Source organism: Eubalaena glacialis, chromosome X (assembly GCF_028564815.1).
Source record: "Eubalaena glacialis isolate mEubGla1 chromosome X, mEubGla1.1.hap2.+ XY, whole genome shotgun sequence".
Lineage (NCBI taxonomy): Eukaryota > Metazoa > Chordata > Mammalia > Artiodactyla > Balaenidae > Eubalaena > Eubalaena glacialis.
The window spans coordinates 91,381,955-91,397,989 of NC_083736.1; positions in this window are offsets into that span (position 1 = coordinate 91,381,955).

The window sequence follows — 16,035 nt, forward strand, 5'->3', positions numbered from 1 at the left end:
GTGCTGTTGGATTCTGTTTGCTAGTATTTTGTTGAGGATTTTTGCATCTATGTTCATCAGTGATATTGGCCTGTAGTTTTTTTTCTTTGTGACATCGTTGTCTGGTTTTGGTATCAGAGTGATGGTGGCCTTGTAGAATGAGTTTGGGAGTGTTCCTCCCTGTGCTATATTTTGTAAGAGTTTGAGAAGGATAGGTGTTAGCTCTTCTCTAAATGTTTGATAGAATTCGCCTGTGAAGCCATGTGGTCCTGGGCTTTTGTTTGTTGGAGGATTTTTCTTTTTAACATCTTTATTGGAGTATAATTGCTTTACAATGGTGTTAGTTTATGCTTTATAACAAAGTGAATCAGTTATACATATACATATGTTCCCATATCTCTTCCCTCTTGCGTCTCCCTCCCTCGCACCCTCCCTATCCCACCCCTCTAGGTGGTCACAAACCACCAAGCTAATCTCCCTGTGCTATGCGGCTGCTTCCCACTAGCTATCTATTTTATGTTTGGTAGTGTATATATGTCCCTGCCACTCTCTCACTTTGTCTGTTGGAAGATTTTTAATCACAGTTTCAATTTCAGTGCTTGTGATTGGTCTGTTCATATTTTCTATTTCTTCCTGGTTCAGTCTCGGAAGGTTGTGCATTTCTAAGAATTTGTCCATTTTATTGGCATATAGTTGCTTGTAGTAATCTCTCATGATCCTTTGTATTTCTGCAGTGTCAGTTGTTACTTCTCTTTTTTCATTTCTAATTCTATAGATTTGAGTCTTCTCCCTTTTTTTCTTGATAAGTCTGGCTAATGGTTTATCAATTTTGTTTATCTTCTCAAAGAACCAGCTTTTAATTTTACTGATCTTTGCTATCGTTTCCTTCATTTCTTTTTCATTTATTTCTCATCTGATCTTTATGATTTCTTTCCTTCTGCTAACTTTGGGTTTTTTTTGTTCTTCTTTCTGTAATTGCTTTACATGTAAGTGTAGGTTGTTTATTTGAGATGTTTCTTGTTTCTTAAGGTAGGCTTGTATAGCTATAAACTTCCCTCTTAGAACTGCTTTTCCTGCACCCCATAGGTTTTGAGTCGTTGTGTCTCCATTGTCATTTGTTTCTAGGTATTTTTTGATATCCTCTTTGATTTCTTCAGTGATCTCTTGGTTATTAAGTAGTGTGTTGTTTAACTTCCATGTGTTTGTATTTCTTACAGATTTTTTCCTGTAATTGATACCTAGTCTCATAGCGTTGTGGTCAGAAAAGATACTTGATACGATTTCAAATTTCTTAAATTTACCAAGGCTTTATTTGTGACCCAAGATATGATCTATCCTGGAGAATGTTCCATGAACACTTGAGAAAAATGTGTATTCTGTATACAGAATGTCCTAATGTATAGGAATGTCCTATAGATATCAATTAAGTCCATCTTTTTAATGTATCATTTAAAGTGTGTGTTTGCTTATTTATTTTCATTTTGGATGATCTGTCCATTGGTGAAAGTGGGGTGTTAAAGTCCCCTACTATGATTGTGTTACTGTTGATTTCCCCTTTTATGGCTGTTAGTATTTGCCTTATGTATTGAGGTGCTCCTACGTTGGGTGCATAAATATTTACAATTGTTATATCTTCTTGGATCGATCCCTTGATCATTATGTAGTGTCCTTCTTTGTCTCTTGTAATAGTCTTTGTTTTAAAGACTATTTTGTCTGATATGAGAATTTCTACTCCAGCTTTCTTTTGATTTCCATTTGCATGGAATATCTTTTTCCATCCCCTCACTTTCAGTCTCTATGTGTCCCTAGGTCTGAAGTGGGTCTCTTGTAGACAGCATATATATGGGTCTTGTTTTTGTATCCATTCAGCCAGTCTGTGTCTTTTGGTGGGAGCATTTAATTCATTTACATTTAAGGTAATTATCAATATGTATGTTCCTATGACCATTTTCTTAATTGTTTTGGGTTTATTATTATAGGTCTTTTCCTTCTTTTGTGTTTCCTGGCTAGATAAGTTCCTTTAGCATTTTCTGTAAAGCTGGTTTGATGGTGCTGAATTCTCTCAGCTTTTGCTTGTCTGTAAAGCTTTTAATTTCTCCATCAAATCTGAATGAGATCCTTGCTGGGTACAATAATCTTGGTTGTAGGTTTTTCTCCTTCATCCCTTTAAATATGTCCTGCCACTCCCTTCTGGCTTGCAGAGTTTCTGCTGAAAGATCAGCTGTTAACCTTATGGGGACTCCCTTGTATGTTATTTGTTGTTTTTCCCTTGCTGCTTTTAATATTTGTTCTTTGTATTTAATTTTTGATAGCTTGATTAATGTGTCTTGGCATGTTTCTCCTTGGATTTATCCTGTATGGGACTCTCTGTGCTTCCTGGACTTGATTAACTCTTTCCTTTCCCATATTAGGGAAGTTTTCAACTATAATCTCTTCAAATATTTTCTCAGTGCCTTTCTTTTTCTCTTCTTCTTCTGGGACCCCTATAATTCGAATGTTGGTGCGTTTAATGTTGTCCCAGAGGTCTCTGAGTCTCTCCTCAGTTCTTTTCATTCTTTTTTCTTTATCCTGCTCTGCAGTAGTTATTTCCACTATTTTATCTTCCAGGTCACTTATCCGTTCTTCTGCCTCAGTTATTCTGCTACTGATCCCTTCTAGAGAATTTTTAATTTCATTTATTGTGTTGTTCATCACTGTTTGTTTCCTCTTTAGTTCTTCTAGGTCCTTGTTAAACGTTTCTTGTATTTTCTCCATTCTATTTCCAAGATTTTGCATCATTATTCTGAATTCTTTTTCAGGTAGACTGCCTATTTCCTCTTCATTTGTTAGGTCTGGTGGGTTTTTGTCTTGCTACTTCATCTGCTGTGAGTTTCTCTGTCTCCTCATTTTGCTTAACTTACTGTGTTTGGGGTGTCCTTTTTGCAGGCTGCACGTTCGTAGTTTCCATTGTTTTTGCTGTCTGTCCCCAGTGGCTAAGGTTGGTTCAGTGGGTTGTGTAGGCTTCCTGGTGGAGGGTACTGGTGCCTGTGTTCTGGTGGATGAAGCTGGATCTCATCTTTCTGGTGGGCAGGTCCACATCTGGTGGTGTGTTTTGGGGTGTCTGGGGCCTTATTATGATTTTAGGCAGCCTCTGTGCTAATGGATGGGGTTGTGTTCCTGTCTTGCTAGTTGTTTGGCATGGGGCGTCCTGCACTGTAGCTTGCTGGTCGTTGAGTGGAGCTGGGTTTTGGCGTTGAGATGGAGATCTCTGGGAGATTTCCACCGTTTGATATTACCTGTAGCTTGGAGGTCTCTTGTGGATCAGTGTCCTGAACTTGGCTCTCCCACCTCAGTGGCACAGCCCTGACACCTGGCTGGAACACCAAGAGCCTGTCCTGCACATGGCTCATAATAAAAGGGAGAAAAAAAGAAAGAAAGAAGAAGATAAAATAAATTAAAATAAAATAAAGTTATTAAAATAAAAAAATAATTATTAAGAAAAAAATTTTTTTTTAAATAAAAAACAGAAAAACGGACAGATAGCACCCTAGGTCAAATGGTAAAAGCAAAGCTATACAGACAAAATCACACACAGAAGCATTCACATACACACTCACAAAAAGAGAAAAAGGGAAAAAAAATATTTATATCGTTGCTCCCAAAGTCCACCTCCTCAATTTGTGATGATTCTTTGTCTATTCAGGTATTCCACAGAGTACATCAAGTTGATTGTGGAGATTTAATCCTGCTCCTGAGGCTGCTGGGAGAAATTTCCCTTACTCTTCTTTGTTCGCACAGCTCCCGGGGTTCAGCTTTGGATTTCGACCCGCTTCTGCGTGTAGGTCGCCTGAGGGCCTCTGTTCTTCGCTCAGACAGGACAGGGTTAAAGGAGCAGCTGCTTCGGGGGCTCTGGCTCACTCAGGTCGGGGGGAGGGAGGGGTATGGATGCGGGGCGAGCCTGCAGCGGCAGAGGCCGGCGTGACGTTGCACCAGCCTGAGGCTCGCCGTGCATTCTCCGGGGGGATTTGTCCCTGGATCACGGGCTGCACAGGCTCCCGGGAGGGGAGGTGTGGATAGTGACCTGTGTTCGCACACAGGCTTCTTGGTGGCAGCAGCAGCAGCCTTAGCTTCTCATGCCCGTCTCTGGGTCCGCGCTGATAGCCGCGGCTCGCACCCATCTCTGGAGCTCATTTAAGTGGCGCTCTTAATCCCCTCTCCTCACGCACCAGGAAACAAAGAGGCAAGAAAAAGTCTCTTGCCTCTTCGGCAGCTCCAGACTTTCCCGGACTCCCTCCCGGCTAGCAGTGGTGCACTAGTCCCTTCAGGCTGTGTACACGCCGCCAACCCCAGTCCTCTCCCTGGGATCTGACCTCCGAAGCCTGAGCCTCAGCTCCCAGCCCCCGCCCGCCCCGGCGCGGGAGCAGACAAGCCTCTCGGGCTGGTGAGTGCTGCTCGGCACCGATCCTCTGTGCGGGAATCTCTCCCCTTTGCCCTCTGCACCCCTGTTGCGCTCTCCTCCTTGGCTCCGAAGCTTCCCCCCTCCACCACTCGCAGTCTCCCGCCCATGAAGGGTCTTCCTAGTGTGTGGAAACTTTTCCTCCTTCACAGCTCCCTCCCAGAGGTGCAGGTCCCGTCCCTATTCCTTTGTCTCTGTTTTTTCTTTTTTCTTTTGCCCTACCCAGGTACGTGGGGTGTTTCTTGCCTTTCGGGAGGTCTGAGGTCTTCTGCCAGCGTTCAGTAGGTGTTCTGTAGGGGTTGTTCCACATGTAGATGTATTTCTGAAGTATTTGTGGAGAGGAAGGTGATCACCATGTCTTACTCTTCTGCCATCTTGAAGCTCCTCCCGGGCCTTTTGCTTTTTTTTTTTTTTTTTTTTCTTTTAGTTGATTGTAGAATCCAATTATACTTAGGAGATAAAAAGAAGTAGATATGGCTGTTTAAAGCATCATTGTTCAAATGAGTGTTTTTCATTCAAACTGTTGATCACAACCCATTAGTGGGTTAAGAAATCAATTTCATAGGTCATGGCTATCATTATTTTTTTAAAGTGATAATATAGCATATAAGGTACCAGAGTGCATTACATGTGATAAAGTAAATATTGTTTCATAAAATTTTGGTTTAAGTCATATAAATAAAAAACATATGTGTTTACTGGGTCATGGTGTAAAATGTATTTTTTCCTGTGGGTCATATTTAAACAGTTTGAAAGAGTTATGTATATTGACTCGGTTTACTTTTGTATGTCATTAACATTAAATAAACATCAATACTGAAGATAAAAAGTATTTTTATGTTAAAATATCCATGCTTTTATTCTAACCCTATTATATGAGGAAATTTACCTTAGAAAATAGTGGCATAACTTGAAATTTTGCCATAATGCTTTGTTTTGACAAGTAGCATGACACGAGAAATTTTAGAGAAAACTTGCCTGGGTTCCACTTGCAGATGAATCATTTATTTATAAGCTTTGTGACCTTGCAAAAGTTGCTTGGCACCCCAATTTCTTCAGCTGTAAAATGGGACTTTCTATATATTTGAATATTGTGAGGAATAAATGAGATAAGCTATTGAAAGTATGGCACAAGACTAATATTTATTGAACACTAAGTGCTAGATAGTGCATTAAGTTCTTTAATCAACTCAATACTTTCTGGGTCATATCATGGTTTTTCTGGCTCACTGATAAATCTCTATTCTGTTTCCAGTTCTTTTTGCTTCCACTCACAGATTTTGCCTGAACGTACTCTAAGAATCACCAGTCAGACCCTCAAATATTCTAAGCAGTTGTAAAGTAATTTCACAGTGTTTCTGTATTGGACAATGTTAGGTATTTCAAAATGAAAATGAAAGATTTCTGGTTAATCAAAATATCATATATATATAGTATATTTATTGCACATAGTGTATTATATATATAATATATAAATATAATATATATAAAACTAGTATCTTTGACTCTCTGTTTCTAAACCCTAAAGTCCTGGTTTCTGTGGTTCCTCCACCCATTTTTAGTTTCTCCAGCATCCTTCTAAGCTATGTGAGCTAATTATCTTCTTAGATTTGATTTAACCTAATTTGAGTTGATTCTTGTCACTTGGAACTAAATGGGTCCTGATGAGTCACTTCTGTAAACATATGCAAATAAATCCAGCCTTCCTATCTCTTGACTTTTTATAGTGTTTTCCCCTTGGGTTTCTTGATTAATTTCTTGATTAAGAAATTTATTGTTTATTGTTCTCTGTATTACTCTTATCACATGATAAAGTCTACTTTTTTTTTTTTTTAGTACCAGAACAATTTCACTGGCCTAAAGGGTATAGCAGGGGTTCCTGGCTGTATGCTGCTTAGAATGATCCTAAGTATTTCTGTAGACTAGAAATGGCACTCCTGATGCAGATACAATACATGGCTGAAGATTGTACGTGTATATATGATTGTGGGTGGGGGTGTGGGGGTGTGTGTATGTTTAGATGGGTAAGAGTGTCTAGATAAAGAGAGCTAAGGAGTTTTCAATTGGTCACCCAATGAAATAGTGTTTATCAAAAGCAGTAAAAATATTGCTATTTTTTCCTTTATAAATTTGTTCCTAGCATATTTTAGGAACTATTTTGACCAATTTTTTTCAGGGAACTTTGATCATCCACCTTGGGAGTCATATATCTGGGAATACGTGGAAGTGGGAAGAGGTGCCAAAAGTACAAAATTACAGAGTTTTTTTTTTTATGGTTGAAAACTGATATTGATACAACTTTACTCCAAAATAATCTGAAAGTATAATTTGTTACCCCTTTTGCATATACTCATTTCCAAAAAGTATATCTGTTCTGGAATCCAGTGAGGTTTTCTTTCTCAATGCAAACCCAGTCATTCATGTCAGAGGTTCATACACTATCACACTTATCAAGAAAGACTTTCCAAAGATTAGAATTGCAATTTGCAAACGAGGTAAACTCCACGAAATCATCTCCATGCAAACTGCAGATACAAATGCTTCAGTTCCATAAATGCCGTAGGCTGTTAGTAGACTTCTTGGTCTATGCTTGGTCATCAAATACATCTTCACTTCATTCCGGGGCAGTCTATCCACCATCTGATGTTTCATACTGTGACTCAGACTCTGTCAAAACCATGCCAATGCAATGCAGCCACTTCACCCAGAAGGCAAGTTAAATAAATGTTTGGGAAATCATTGACTTGATTATTTGTAATTATGTAGAGTGAGCAAACAACTGATCAGCTGAAGACCTTATTTTTTAACCCATTGTTTTAGCATCATGCAAAATAAATTTAATATGTGAAAGAGCTTCCTTTTTTATAGTGTTGTTGTGGTTGCTGCTGTCATTATTTTCTCTCCTATTATAGATAAAAGTGTTCCATTTGGGGTCCCTATAACACTACTTCTGAATGTGATCTTCCCAAAATGCTATTATAGATTACTAGCAGATACTAAATGATTGCTGTGGTATTCCACAGATGTATTTTCCCATAAGATGTTCAACATAGCATAGCAAAGCATAAGTAAGAGTAGTTTCAGAATGATTACACTGCAGACATTAACACTAGGGTACTGAGAATTCTACCTTAGAATTTGAAGTGAAAAATATATTTTCACTTACAGTATTATGAAAAGAAACTAATAGACACCTGTAGGGAACATACTTTCTCATCAATCAATGAACAAGCATATTTTTCTTATAGTAACAGGGGCCTAATTGATTTAACATGCATAAAGTGAGGACAGGAGGGAAGAGATAGTGAGTTACATATTATTTACCATGGAAAGCCTGGTAATTTCCTTTCAATCATTTTTGAAATGAAATACATTCTTTTCCATGAATGAGACCCTAAGTCTTTTTTTTTTTTGAATTTTATTTTATTTTTTATACAGCAAGTTCTTATTAGTTATCTATTTTATACATATGAGTGTATATATGTCAATTCCAATCTCCAATTCATGCCACCACCACCACCACCCCACTTTCCTCCATTGGTGTCCATATGTTGGTTCTCTCCATCTGTGTCTCTATTTCTGCCTTGCAAACTGGTTCATCTGTACCATTTTTCTAGATTCCACATACATGTGTTAATATACGATATTTGTTTTCCTCTTTCTGACTTACTTCACTCTGTATGACAGTCTCTAGGTCCATCCACGTCTCTACAAATGACCCAATTTCGTTCTTTTTATGGCTGAGCATATCCATTGTATATATGTACCACATCTTCTTTATCCATTCATCTGTCGATGGGCATTTAGGTTGCTTCCATTACCTGGCTATTGTAAAGATCACTGCAATGAACATTGGGGTGCATGTGTCTTTTTGAATTATGGTTTTCTCTGGGTATATGACCAGTAGTGGGATTGAATACATATATCCCCATATCCCCTCCCTCTTGCATCTCCCTCCCACCCTCCCTATCCCACCCCTCTATGTGGTTACAAAGCACTGAGTGGATCTCCCTGTGCTATGTGGCTGCTTCCCACTAGCTATCTATTTTACATTTAGTAGTGTATATATGTCCATGCCACTCTCTCACTTTGCCCCAGCTTACCCTTCCCCCTCCACGTGTCCTCAAGTCCATTCTCTACGTCTGCATCTATTACTGTCCTGCCCCTAGGTTCTTCAGAAACATTTTTTTTTAGATTCCATATGTATTTTAGCATACGGTATTTGTTTTTCTCTTTCTGACTTACTTCACTCTGTATGACAGACTCTAGGTCCATCCACCTCACTACAAATAACTCAATTTCGTTTCTTTTGATGGGTGAGTAATATTCTATTGTATATATGTGCCACATCTTCTTTATCCATTCATCTGTCATTGGGCATTTAGGTTGCTTCCATGACCTGGCTATTGTAAATAGTGCTGCAATGAACATTGGGCTGCATGTGTCTTTTTGAATTATGGTTTTCTCTGGGTATATGCCCAGTAGTGGGATTGCTGGGTCATATCACAGTTCTATTTTTAGTTTTTTAAGGAACCTCCATACTGTTCTCCATAGTGGCTGTATCAATTTACATTCCCACCAACAGTGCGAGAGGGTTCACTTTTCTCCACATGCGCTCCAGCATTTGTTGTTTGTAGATTTTCTCATGATGCCCATTCTAACCGGTGTGAGGTGATACCTCATTGTAGTTTTGATTTGCATTTCTCTAATAATTAGTGATGTTCAGCAGCTTTTCATGTGCCTCTTGGCCATCTGTACGTCTTCCTTGGAGAGATGTCTATTTAGGTCTTCTGCCCATTTTTTTATTGGGTTGTTTGTTTTTTTAATATTGAGCTGAAGGAGCTGTTTATATATTTTGGAGATTAATCCTTTGTCCGTTGATTCATTTGCAAATATTTTTCCCCATTCTGAGGGTTTTTTCGTCTTGTTTATAGTTTCCTTTGCTGTGCAAAAGCTTTTAAGTTTCATTAGGTCCCATTTGTTTATTTTTGATTTTATTTCCTTTACTCTAAGAGGTGGGTCAAAAAAGATGTTGCTGTGATTTATGTCCTATGTTTTCCTCTAAGAGTTTTAGAGTGTCCAGTCTTACATTTAGGTCTTTAATCCATTTTGAGTTTATTTTTGTGTATGGTGTTAGGAAGTGTTCTAATTTCATTCTTTTACATGTAGCTGTCCAGTTTTCCCAGCACCACTTATTGAAGAGACTGTCTTTCTCCATTGTATATCCTTGCCTCCTTTGTCATAGATTAGTTGACCATAGGTGCGTGGGTTTATCTCTGGGCTTTCTATCCTGTTCCATTGATCTATATTTCTGTTTTTGTGCCAGTACTAAATTGCCTTGATTACTGTAGCTTTGTAGTATAGTCTGAAGTCAGAGAGTCTGATTCCTCCCATTCCATTTTTCTTTCCTCAAGATTGCTTTGGCTGTTCAGGGTCTTTTGTGTCTTCATACAAATTAAAAATTTTTTTGTTCTAGTTCTATAAAAAATACTATTGGTAATTTGATAGGGATTGCATTGAATCTGTGGATTGCTTTGGGTAGTAGAGTCATTTTCACAATGTTGATTCTTCCAATCCAAGAACATGGTATATCTCTCCATCTGTTGGTATCATCTTTAATTTCTTTCATCAGTGTCTTATAGTTTTCTGCATACAGGTCCTTTGTCTCCCTAGGTAGGTTTATTCCTAGGTATTTTATTCTTTTTGTTGCAATGGTAAATGGGAGTGTTTCCATAATTTCTCTTTTAGATTTTTCATCATTAGTGTATGGGAATGCAAGAGATTTCTGTGCATTAATTTTGTATCCTGCAACTTTACCAAATTCATTGATTAGCTCTAGTAGTTTTCTGGTGGCATTTTTAGGATTCTCTATGTATAGTATCATGTCGTCTGCAAACAGTGACAGTTTTACTTCTTCTTTTCCGATTTGTATTTCTTTTTCGTCTCTGATTGCCATGGTTAGGACTTCCAAAACTATGTTGAATAATAGTGGTGAGAGTGGACATCCTTGTCTCGTTCCTGATCTTAGGGGAAATGCTTTCAGTTTTTCACCATTGAGAATGATGTTTGCTGTGGGTTTGTCGTATATGGCCTTTATTATGTTGAGGTAGGTTCCCTCTATGCCCACTTTCTGGAGAGTTTTTATCATAAATTGGTGTTGAATTTTGTCAAAAGCTTTTTCTGCATCTATTGAGATGATCATATGGTTTTTATTTTTCAATTTGTTAATATGGTGTATGACATTGATTGACTTGAGTATATTGAAGAATCCTTGCATCCCTGGAATAAATCCCACTTGATCATTATTTATGATTCTTTTAATGTGCTGTTGGATTCTGTTTGCTAGTATTTTATTGATGATTTTTGCATCTATATTCATCCGTGATATTGGTCTGTAATTTTCCTTTTTTGTAGTATCTCTTTCTGGTTTTGGTATCAGGGTGATGCTGGACTTGTAGGACGAGTTTGGGAGTGTTCCTTCCTCTGCAGTTTTTTGGAAGAGTTTGAGAAGAATGGGTGTTAGCTCTTCTCTAAATGTTTGATAGAATTCACCTGTGAAGCCATCTGGTCCTGAACTTTTGTTTGTTGGAAGATTTTTAATCACAGTTTCAATTTCATTACTTGTGATTGGTCTGTTCGTATTTTCTATTTCTTCCTGATTCAGTCTTGGAAGCTTATACCTTTCTAATTATTTGTCCATTTCTTCCAGGTTGTCCATTTATTGGCATAGAGTTGCTTGTAGTAGTCTCTTAGGATGCTTTGTATTTCTGCAGTGTCTGTTGTAACGTCTCCTTTTTCATTTCTAATTTTATTGATTTGAGTCCTCTCCCTCTTTTTTTTGGTGAGTCTGGCTAAAGGTTTATCAATTTTATTTACCTTCTCAAAGAACCAGCTTTTAGTATTATTGATCTTTGCTATTGTTTTCTTTGTTTCTATTTCATTTATTTCTGCTCTGATTTTTATGGTTTCTTTCCTTCTACTAACTTTGGGTTTCATTTGTTGTTCTTTCTCTAGTTCCTTTAGGTAAGGTTAGATTGTTTATTTGAGTTTTTTCTTGTTTCTTGAAATAGGATTGTATTGTTATAAACTTCCCTCTTAGAACTTGTTTTGCTGCATCTCATAGGTTTTGGATCGTCGTGTTTTTGTTGTCATTTGTCTCCAGGTATTTTTTGATTTCCTCTTTGATTTCTTCAGTGATCTCTTGGTTATTTAGTAACGTATTGTTTGCTTCCATGTGTTTGTGTTTTTCACGTTTTTTCCTTATAATTGATATCTAGTCTCATAGCATTGTGGTTGGAAAAGATGCTTGATATGATTTCAATTTTCTTAAATTTACCGAGGCTTGATTTGTGACCCAAGATACAATCTATCCTGGAGAATGTTCCATGTGCCCTGAGAAGAAAGTTTAATCTGCTGTTTTCAGATGGAATGTCCTATAAATATCAATCAAATCTATCTGATCTATTGTGTCATTTAAACTTGTGTTTCCTTATCAATTTTCTGTCTGGATGATCTGTCCATTGGTGTAAGTGAGGTGTTAAAACCCCTCACTATTATTGTGTTACTGTTGATTTCCTCTTTTATGGTTTTTAGCATTTCCCTTATATACTGAGGTGCTCCTATGTTGGGGACATATATATTTATAATTGCTATATCTTCTTCTTGGATTGATCCCTTGATCATTATGTAGTGTCCTTCCTTGTCTCTTGTAACATTCTTTATTTTAAAGTCTATTTTATCTGATATGAGTATTGCTACTCCAGGTTTCTTTTGATTTCCATTTGTATGGAATATCTTTTTCCATCCCCTCACTTTCAGTCTGTATGTATCTCTAGGTCTGAATTTGGTCTCTTGTAGACAGCATATATATGGTTCTTGTTTTTGTATCCATTCAGTGAACCTGTGTCTTTTGGTTGGAACATTTAATCCATTCACATTTAAGGTGAATATCGATATGTTTGTTCCTATTACCATTTTCTGTTCTGTCTTTTTTTTAACATCTTTATTGGAGTATAATTTCTTTACAATGCTGTGTTAGTTTCTACTTTATAACAAAGTGAATCAGCTATACATATACTTATACCCCATATCTCCTCCCTCTTGCGTCTCCCTCCCACCTTCCCTATCTCACCCTTCTAGGTGGTCACAAAGCACCGAGCTGATCTCCCTGTCCTATGCAGCTTCTTCCCACTAGCTATCTATTTTACATTTGGTCTATTACTATTTTCTCAACTGTTTTGGGTTTACTTTCATAGGTCCTTTTCTTCTCTTGTGTTTCCCACTTAGAGAAATACCTTTAGCATTTTGTGTAGAGCTGGTTCTGTGATGCTGAATTCTCTTAGCTTTTGCTTGTCTGTAAAGCTTTTGATTTCTCCATTGAATCTGAATGAGATATTTGCCAAGTAGAGTAATCTTGGTTGTAGGTTCTTCCCTTTCATTACTTTAAATATATCATGACACTCCTTTCTGGCTTGTTGAGTTTCTGCTGAGAAATCAACTGTTAACCTTTTGGGTATTCCCTTGTATGTTATTTGTCATTTTTCCCTTGTTGCTTTTGATAATTTTTCTTTGTCTTTAATTTTTGTCAATTTGATTACTTATGTGTCTTGGCATGCTTCACCTTGTGTTTATCCTGCCTGGGACTCTCTGTGCTTCCTGTACTTGGGTGGCTATTTCCTTTCCCATGTTAGGTAAGTTTTTTGACTATAATCTCTTCAAATATTTTTTCAGGTTCTTTCTCTCTCTCTTCTCGTTCTGGGACCCCTATGATGAGAATGTTGGTGTATTTAATATTGTCCTAGAGGTCTCTTAGGCTGTCTTCATTTCTTTTCATTCTTTTTTCTTTATTTTGTTCCATGGCAGTGAATTCCACCATTCTGTCCTCCAGGTCACTTATCTGTTCTTCTGCCTCAGTTACTCTGCCATTGATTCCTTCTAGTGTATTTTTCATTTCAGTTATTGTATTGTTCATCTCTCTTTGCTTATTCTTTAATTCTTCTAAGTATTTGTTCTTTAATTCTTCTAGGTCTTTATTAAACATTTCTTGCATCTTCTCGATCTTTGCCTCCATTCTTTTTCTGAGGTCTTGGATCATCTTCACTATCATTATTCTGAATTATTTTTCTGGAACGTTGCCTATCTCCACTTTATTTAGTTGTTTTTTGGGGTTTTATCTTGTTCCTTCATCTGGTAGATAGTCCTCTACCTTTTCATTTTGCCTATCTTTCTGTGAATGTGGTTTTCATTCCACAGGCTGCAGGATTGTAGTTCTTCTTGCTTCTGCTGTCTGCCCTCTGGTGGATGAGGCTATAAGCGACTTGTGCAAGCTTCCTGATGGGAGGGACTGGTGGTGGATAGAGCTGTGTATTGCTCTCATGGGCAGAGCTCAGTAAAACTTTAATCTGCTTGTCTGGTGATGGGTGTGGCTGAGCTCCCTCTGTGTTCATTGTTTGGCTTGAGGCGACCCAGCACTGGAGCTTACCTGGCTCTTTGGTGGGGCTAATGGCAGACTCCTGGTGGGCTCACACCAAGGAGTACTTCCCAGAACTGCTGCCAGTGTTCTTGTCCCCGAGTGAGCCACAGCCACCCACACCTTTGTAGGAGACCCTCCAACACTAGCATGTAGATCTGGTTCAGTCTCCTATGGGGTCACTGCTCCTTCCCCTGGGTCCTCATGCGTGCACTCCTTTGTGTGTGCCCTCCAAGAGTGGAGTCTCTGTTTTCCTCAGTCCTGTCAAAGTCCTGCAATCAAATCCCGCCAGCCTTCAAAATTTGATTCTCTAGGAATTCCTCCTCCTGTTGCTGGACCCCCAGGTTGGCAAGCCTAACGTGGGGCTCAGAACCTTCACTCCAGTGGGTGGACTTCTGTGGTATAATTGTTCTCCAGTTTGTGAGTCACCCACCCAGTGATCATGGGATTTGATTTTATTGTGATTGCACCCCTCCTACCGTCTCACTGCAGCTTCTCCTTTGTCTTTGGAGGCGGGGTATCTTTTTTGGCGAGTTCCAGTGTCTTCCTTTCAATGATTGTTCAGCAGTTAATTGTGATTCTGGTGCTCTTGCAAGAGGTGGTGAAAGCATGTCCTTCTACTCCGCCATCTTGAACAAATCTGAGACCCTAAGTCTTTATCTTTTATTTTAAACAACTATCTTCTTGAATCTCAGATTACTTATTGAGTCTCAGATTACTCTCATCAATGACCTCTTTATTTTCCAGAGAGATATTATATTATCACAAGACAGGATAGCTACTTAATTTCTGGGCCACCTAACTTCTCCATGTGTGCAGATTACATTTAATACACCATGTGGTGCAGTAACTGATAATAAAAGAAATGTATATTCAGATCAAAATAAATTCTGTGAGAGGTTTCACATGAAAGAGAGGTTAATGGATTTCAGGAAAGAAATGGACAACAGTGTTTTGTCATTCAGTTCTAGTGAGTTTTAATGATTGTTGGTACTTGCCCTTTCCTTATCATAATAATTTATAATAAATGGAAACACAGGAGACATTTCCCATTAGCTGAGAAAGAGCAGGTTGACCAGTGACTTGTACATGCTTGACCTGTCCCTCCACAACTCATTTAAAAACAAAATGAAGGTGATATGAAAGATAGCTCTGTTCTGAAGAAACAAGTTTGATTAGGAATTCATTTACTGGTTTGACTAGTACCTGTGCACAGCACATACATAAGGCCTTTTCTAGATTAACTTTGGAATTAGTGGTATGAGTGGTGCAGAGTGTCTTATGAAAAACCCTGAGGGAGGCAAGTCTTTCCTAAGAGCACTCAACACATCAGGACCTGGTATCACATTACACAGTAACCAGTGAATTAGTCAATCTCTCTGAGCAATCCAATTGTTACCTAAAAAATTATCATAAGCAACTTTGTGAACAAGAAATAATTTCACAAAAGGGTTAAAAGATGACCAATAAATGTCATTGGTGCTAGATTTTAAAGGGACCCCTTCTGAACCAAACAAGTTTCCATAGGCTGAATCATTCTCTCCTTAATTCATCTCCCATACTGTGTCATTTTTCTCTCCTTTGAGGTCACGTAGCACTTTTCTGTATCTCCATTAGGGGACCTGTGACTTTCTACTGTCTTATCTTCCTCTACTAGAATGGAAACTCTTTTAGGGATCTGACTTTTTCATCTTTGTATCCTGCACAGTTACCTGCATATAGGAGTGGCTCAATAGTTGTTGAGTAAGTAAATAACTCAAATGACCACAGATTCATTCACAAAATCCCAGAATGATGGGAGGTAGCTTCTGGAACAATAAAGAGACAGTTTTAAGCTGAATTAAAGGAAATACTATTAGAAAGTTGATAATATAAATTTTTATGTTTCAAGGAATTATAAACACTTAAAAAAAATGAGGAACAATTTTTTATTCAGCAAGTTTTTAATTGAGTTTCTGCAGTATACTACTTTACAAGGAGCAGTGGCTATAAAGATGAATAAGACATGGTATCTTTCCTAAAGGAACATGAATGTGCTAATCTCATGCAAGGCATACTTTTTTGGGGAGGTGAGTATTAAATCTACAAAGAGTTATTAAGAGAAGCCAAGGATTTCTTTTTGGTGATTATAGTGTTAACCTTAAAAGAATTT